The sequence below is a fragment of the Nilaparvata lugens genome, chromosome 9 (assembly GCF_014356525.2).
Source record: "Nilaparvata lugens isolate BPH chromosome 9, ASM1435652v1, whole genome shotgun sequence".
NCBI classification, from domain to species: domain Eukaryota; kingdom Metazoa; phylum Arthropoda; class Insecta; order Hemiptera; family Delphacidae; genus Nilaparvata; species Nilaparvata lugens.
The window spans coordinates 1,442,728-1,451,002 of record NC_052512.1 but is presented as its reverse complement, the minus strand read 5'-3'; positions in this window follow the sequence as shown (position 1 = coordinate 1,451,002).

The following is an 8,275-nucleotide window of genomic DNA, read 5'->3' as shown; positions in this document are numbered from 1 at the left end:
GATTGCATAGCAACGTACAATGCATACCAGAGGATTTTCCAAAACCTGATTTCAGCTTTTTCACTAGTTCATGGTGTTATGGTGCATGCAATTCATAAAAATAATCCACATTCTCGCTGTGCGTTATTCTCTGCTCAACATTATAATTCTTTGTTGTTTAAAAATATGTATCAAACAAATAATTTCTTGTGCGAAACAATCGAATGCAAAGTATGAAAATGGCTCCAATGTACACAAATTCACAGAAAAGAAACTTTGCTCGTTATGGATTCTTCTACAACGGAAAGGATCTACAGTGTGTTTATTGCCTGCATGCATTGAGACTGCATAAAGCGCGTACATGTTGTCTTTCGTCAATTGATGAAGAAAGACCGCTTAATTACTCTATAATAGTTCCTGCCTACACTTAGTTTTCTTCATTCGCTCAACATCATGGATCTGAGAAAGTGGTTGGCTCCCGACAACGAATTGGAAGTGAGGTTAAAAAACTGTATTGATTGGTACGATGAGTGTGAAAGTGCAATTAGGAAATCAACTCCTGAAAATTATAGTTTGGCGAAGCAATTGAAAGACATTTTTCTAAGCACGGTGAATTTAAATGATATAAGAGACTATCTATGTTATTATCGTCCTCATAATTTATGTATAGATAAGCTAATTAGAATTGAAGATGAAGTTATGTATTGTTGTAGTGAAATGTGTAAATAAACGTTTTCTGCCTTCAAACGATTTTTCATTCCGATATCCCATTCACGTTTTTTAGTTTAGTTGCTGCTTAGAGCTAGAGCAGACACCACGTGTGGGGTAATCTTTAGTGCACGTGCGCCTATAACACGTGCATCTCATCAATTTAGAGCTAGAGCAGACAGCACGTGTGGGGTAATCTTTAGTGCACGCGCGACTATAACACGTGCATCTCATCAATTTAGAATTCTTTCCCCCTCATTCGACTCACATCAAACATCTGCAAGATGCAGTGTTATGGTTTTTCAAAATTCAAAAAATTATCTCGTCTCTTGATGTCAATTTCATTTAATGATTTGATTCAATTGCGAAGAATATTAAATTTTCAACAGGATGTCAAGATGTTGATTTACCGTTAAAAAAACAGAAAATGTACACTTTTCGATTCTATCTGAGATTTTCGAACTGCTCAATATTCTAGACAGCGGTCATCTACATTATGATTGTACAAATGATTCGTCATTATCTGTTGTTAAAAATTCCGATGAACTTTGGAAATGCTTGTACGATATTGCAGATAAAAAATGTAAAAGAACGTAGAGATTTATAGCATTAGATGAGAGAGAATTTCTCAATTCAATTAGATATAGAGAGAGTCATTGACCTCACTTTGGATTAGAGTAATATGGATTCACTTTAATCTGTCACCAAGGGAATTTTTCCCTCTCATCTATACTGGAGAGAATTTCTCAATTGATTCTTATCTCCTTTCGGAAAGGGTGCGGGAAAGAGATGGCACTAGTAAAAGAAGGAGATCTCTATCTCTATCGTCATCGTAGTAGAGCGAAATGGATTCACTTCAATTTGTCAGTATAGCATTAGATGTAGAAATATGAATTCACTTTAATTTGACACCAAAGGAATTTTTCAAAGAGTTTTTTTCCCCACATCTATCATTCACCTCAATCTGTCAGCATAGCATTAGATGTAGAAATATGGATTCACTTCAATTGTCAGTAGAGAGAGAGAGGAATTTTTCCTCCTAAAAGGGAAATTTTTTTTTCCCTCACCTGGAGAGAGAGAGAGAGATATCTTACCCCCTCACCTCCACTGGACAGGGGGAAGGGGAAATCTATTTTAGAAAGAGAGAGAAAGATATATCTCCTCTCTCTCTATCCCCCTCACCTCCACTGGACAGGGGGAAGGGGAAATCTATTTTTAGAAAGAGAGAAAGATATATCTCCCTCTCTCTCTCTCCCCCACCCAACCCTGGACAGGGGGAAGGGGAAATCTATTTTTAGAACACCCCCCCCCTACAGGCGGGGGGAAGGGGAAGAGGGATGGACGAGGGGGGAGAGGGGGGAGGGGGATTTCAAGCAAAAAAGCTTCCTTATCCCCACAATCCTCCTCTACTAGTAGCAGAGTACCACATACAACCTAACAGAGAAAATTCACTTCTAGAAAGTACAATGGAGAAATATTCTATTCTCAAGTAACGAAACCCACTCCAAGCCTACAACAGGAGAGTCAACCAAAGCAGCAACAACAACCAGTTGATGTTAACCCTCAACTACACGCTAAGTGGCATAGCATACCACACTTTTACACTTTTTCCATTTCAAGATGGCTGCTTAACTGCTGTATTCCACTGCTGCCCACTATTCGTTGATCATACCTTTCTCTGAATGGAGAAATGGTGGTGGGGGCGTAAGGGGCTTTCCTTCAGTGTGCAGTAGACTGTTGAAGTGAGAAGACCACATTTCCGGCACTGTGTACCGCTAGCATGTTAGCATGTAAGTACATTTTTTGTTCATCAATATTTTAATTCTCATCATTGTTCAGCATTTCAATAAGTTTCCGAGTTTTTCAGATGATTGTTGTTGGTAATAATGTTTTAATATATAGTTTGTGTCTTTTCTGTTCATCAGGGCACAACAGCATCTAACTCTTGAAGATCTACCAGCTATTTTGGCAGAGCTATCGGATGGAGAGAGGAACAACCAGGACAATGAAGACTATTTTGACTTATCTGATGGCAGTGTGGATGACTTCGAGAGAGAGAATGTTCTTCATGACAATCATTCTAGTGACAGTGAACAGTCTGGTGATGAGAACAATGAAAATACTGTGAATGAGAATAGAGATTTTCAAGTGCTTTTGGGACAAGGTAAGAACAGTGATGAGTTTTGGGTGAGTAGTAGATGTGCTCCACCATCCAAAACCAAAGCTAAGAATATCGTCAAGACACTCCCAGGACCCAATTATTAGAGATGCTAGAGATGCAAAAAGTGAATTGGACGTTTTTCTGAAATTTGCAAGAGCAGTTGCTAAAATCCCTAATTTGGGAATAAATTCACAAATAATTAAGGCCATCTGGCTCGCAAAATTGCTGGGTACAAACCGCAGCTTTAGCTCAGTGGTAGATACATGAATTTTCCAAATATAATTAATCACCACAGGGTTCAATGACTGGTGATTAATTATTCTTACCGCTGCTTCTATGAAGTTCTTGAAGAATACCAATGAGGAAATCAAAAGAATAGTTGATGACTGATTATCAGTAACCATGTACACAATAGAGAATAATAAAGACCAACCATGGTTTTCTCTAGTTGATCCTTAAAACGCTTGTCATGAATACAGGTATTCACCAATTTATTCTTCCGAAATTCCTTAGAACTTACAACGCCAGTTCTTGAAGCTCTCTGGATCCTTATATGATATAACTGGAACCTTATTAATATAATTATTAATATATTTTTTCTGGCAGACTAATGTGACCATCATCAAAGGATGATAAGTACTGAATGTTCTTAACAAGATCAATATTAATTGATTTAATAATTTTGTATGCTGCAGACGAATATTTCTTGGTACCAAGACAGCTCAAACTGTATATCACGAGATGAGTTAGGATAAAATAAACTTCTATGATTTGTATGCTGACATAAAACACAAATATATTCCCATAAAACAATATATAAATAAAATATTCTATATCTATAATTTCCAATATATATAAACTCTTCTACAGTTTAACAATTATCACAAGGTTTAATAGCATTCACAATGGTGAGCTTTAAAATTTATAAATATATATTATGTTTAATATTGATGCATGGACTTCAAGTTAATTCATAATTCTACCATTTAAAACCTGTTTGGTCTATAGATTTGATATGACTTACTTTGATCAATTAGCAAAATAATAATTGTCAAATTAATATTCAAAATATAAGATCTCAGGGTTTTATAATGAGTTCGTGCCATGCATGGAAGTGAGCTTCCTACATATATCAAATAAATTCATAAAACGTTCTTACAAACTATGTGATAGCACTCAACATATTGCGAACTTTCCTTGTCTTAAGTTAATTTGTATATATTGCACTTTGATTTATTCCCCAACTATGAACAGAAAGGCCTTATAACGAGCTCGTTTGATCTACCACTCACATTAATGATGTTCTTGACGGTCTCGTAGATTGAATTAACTATTTCTAATAATTAATTATGCAGGTCCCTTTCATCTCTGCTGGGCTCGCGCTTGGTTCCGATTTCTTATAGATTACTTTCTGTATTAAAATGTATTTATGGGAATTGATTACAATTAAGAACTCTTCAACAATATTGAGTTCACAGATAATTTAACATTAATCACAAATATTTCACATTTAAAAGAGGGATAGGCTTGATAATTTAAAAATTTAAAGGAAGAAAGAACCCTAAACTTCATGTGCATCCTCTCAGAACGAGATCACAAGCCAGAAGAAAGTGGTTTTCAGAAAAATTTTATCTCTTCCTTGAACGATTTGTAAGCTTCTTTTTGATTGGCTTTTAATTTAGTAAACTCAATACAATTGGTTGCTTCAGAATCAGGGCTTCTTCAACTTTATAATAGAAAAAATAACTAAAAGTTTTTATATAAATATATGGAGTGATTGTCTTAAACTATTTTGATAAATAAATCGTGATATATGATGTTAACAAACAATATACATTTAGTTTTTTATATGAGTTTTGTATACTCTTGATTTTCGTGCTTTTTTAGATTGTAATAAATATTTATACAGCAATAATAATTGTCCGTATTTCTATACATAAACCTTCCTTAATATACATAATACATCTCTTGTGAGTAAACTTTATAATTCAACCTATACTGGTTGCTCGAACAATCAGCTGATTTGCTAGGTATTGAATCAAATAACTATCAATTTATTCTAGATCGATTGATTCATTCAAAAGTGTAAACAAATAATTCTAACCTCAATGTACGTGCAAACTGTTATTTTTTATGATCTGCCAGTAAAAAATAAGCCGCTTTATAATTTTTAATTCTGCCAATGGATTCTCATCAGTTGTTGAATCACAGTTATGCATGTTTTTCCTTATCATTTTAGATAATTCAATTACTCTCTATTGCTAACAACATTCGATTTTATTTGAGTGGTTCCTCGACTAGGTTAACTTTCTTTCCCATTTTATAATTCTATTAAAATTTACCAGTTCATTTCAAAATATTTTGTGGTGCTAAAATACCACGTGACAACCTTCAGGAAAATAAAATCACTTTGTTGGGTACAGTGAAGAGAAATAGGCCTGAGATTCCTCGTGAGTTTCTTCCAAATAAGACAAGACAAATTGGATCAACCCTATTTGCATTTCAAGACCTCTGCACAATCGTCTCATACTGCCCAAAAAAAAACAAAGCTGTCCTTCTCATGTCCACTATGCGTGATGAAGGAGAAATAGATGAAGAAACGGGGAAACCAACAATGATTCTCGATTACAACAGCACAAAGGGTGGAGTGAACTCCGTGGATCAGAAATGTGCTAATTACAGTACAACCAGAAGAACCAGGAGATGGCCATTGGCTTTATTTTTCCGATTTCTCGACATGGCTGCAGTGAATTCCTATGTGATCTATGTTGCTAATAACATCAGCAATGATCATGTCAAAAAAAGCAGAATGGATTTTCTGGAAGGACTAGCTATAGGGCTTCTGGATGATCACTTGAAAAAAAGAGCAAATACGAAAAACTTGCCACTGGACATCAAAGCTTACTTGTCACAGTACAAAAATTACCAGCCAAACCCTACACCGCCTCCTGTTCAAGCCAAATCCGGACCTTGTCATGAATGTGGGAAACACAGAAACAACAAGACCACAGTTCGTTGCTCACAATGTACTCGGTTTGTGTGCAAGAACCATTGCTAGACTTAATAGATTTTCTTCTCCTTTTATACTTCTATTTGTATTCCATAATATTTCATTTTCATTGCTGAACTAAGTTAAAAAATTGTCAATTTACATTCCTCTATAAAGTGTATTGGTGTTTGGAGTAACTGCTATTGAGAAGAAAATAATTGTTAATTAATATATAAATTGGTAAATTGTTAAATCTTATTTGCATAACCTATTCAATGCTCAAATCCTATAAAAAGGTATGAAAACACACATTTCACAAAAAGCGGCACCCAGTGCCACCAGCCGGCGGTGCAGTGTCGTTAGCCGGCTCCTAGCGTGTAGGTGAGGGTTAATGAGGTTTTGCAGGAAATTTTAAACAGTTTAAACATTCTTTCTGGACGACTTGACAGCTTTGACGGTAAGAGTAAGAGTATCAAGAAGAAGACTAAAAAATGAATATTACAAGCCAACAAGATATTAGGATTGCTACCTGGAATGCCAATAAATAATAAAAAAATGAATAAATAATATCAATAATAATAGAAAACAAGAAATATAAATATTTCTAAAGACCCAAAATATAGGTGTGTGCCTTATCTCTGAAACCCATTCAACTGAGCAAATCAATGGATATAATGTTTATGAAACTATTCATCCTCAAAATCAAGCAAGAGGTGGAAGTGCTGTAATAGTGAAGGAGAGTATTAAACACTATGAAGACTTCAGTATTCAAAGTAATGGAATACAACTAACTGTAGTTGGAATAGAGTCTGTCAACCAGAAAATACTTGTTGGAGCTGCATATTTTCCACCAAGTTATAATTTGAAGAAAAATGATTATACCAGTATTCTTCATCAGCTTGGAGATAGATTCATAGTGGGTGGAGATTTTAATGCCAAGCATAAGGATTGGGGTTCAAGACTTACAACTACCAAAGGAAAAGAACTCACAGAGGCTATCCAGGAGCTGGGCTGCGAATTCTATTCAACAGGGACACCTACTTCTTGGCCAACAGATTTGAATAAAACTCCAGATCTTCTAGATTTCTTCATAGCAAATAGAATATCCAGTAATTTTATTGACATTGAAGAGAGCTTTGACCTGGATTCTGATCATTCAGCTGTAATTCTCACACTCAGTGAACGAATAATAAAGAAAGAAGACAGACCAATGTTAGTCAACAGAACAACAGACTGGGAAGCTTTCAAAGTGGATTTGGAGAATGAAATCAACTTGAATATTCCACTTAGAACAGCTAAGATGAAGCCGCAGAAAATTTCATGAGGCAAATCCAGAAATCAGCCTGGAAAACACTAGACAATACACCAGGAAAACAAAAGGATGCAATTACCCACTGGAGATTCGACAACTTGTTTTAGAGAAACGAAGGGCAAGAAGAAGATGGCAACAAGCTCGTGATCCTGCTGACAAAAATATTTATTTATTCATTTATTCATTTATTTACAATGGAGACAACGGGTTTCCCCAAACATGTCTCCTTTACAAGAAAATGCAAAATCTTAAAATATAATATATAGAAAACTTATAAAAAATCATAGAAAGAAATAAGGTACAAATGGTAATATTCATCCTATTACATATGGTAATAAGGTACAAAATGATAATATGGAGAAATACAATAATTTAAAAAAAAAAATAATATGAAAAGATGAGATGAATACAAAGCATCGAAATACTACTCATAAAAGGTCCAAAAATTGAAAATATAAAATTCTAATAACACAAGTATTAAAAGAATGAAATAACCAAAAATATAACTTATTAATGAGTTCCAAGTCCCAAAACATATGCACACCCACACATACATGAAAAAATCATCGATGTAGACCAGATCACAATATCAATGCTCAGACCAGACCATTGTATAGAGCTTTTCAGTATCTAGCGCGAGAGAACCAGAAGAGATCTAGGTGCCCAGACAAACTATTGTAGCTTCTCTGAATTCTGTTGAGAGGAGAATTGTAATTTTTAAGTGTTCTGGAACGAGGAACCAGAAAAGAAAATTCAGATCGATTCAGATCTGAAAGAAAATTCAGAAAATTCAGATCGATATTCATTCTAGATAGCAAGTATGATGAATCAATTTTATTATTTAAGAGATCAAAAAGAAAAATAAGTGCTCTAACATCACGCCTAACTTTTAATGATGTAATATGGAATAAAGTTCTCAGTGACTCTGTTGGGAAATCAAAAGGACAAAAACGATTAAATTTCTCATAGAACATGATTCTTAAAAACTTATTTTGAAGCCGTTCTAGAACATTTATTCTATCCATATGATATGGATTCCATATCTCTGAGGCATATTCTAGCAAGCTTTTCACTAGTGACTTATAAATCAGAATCAAAGGCTCTACATCACTAAAGGGTGAACAGG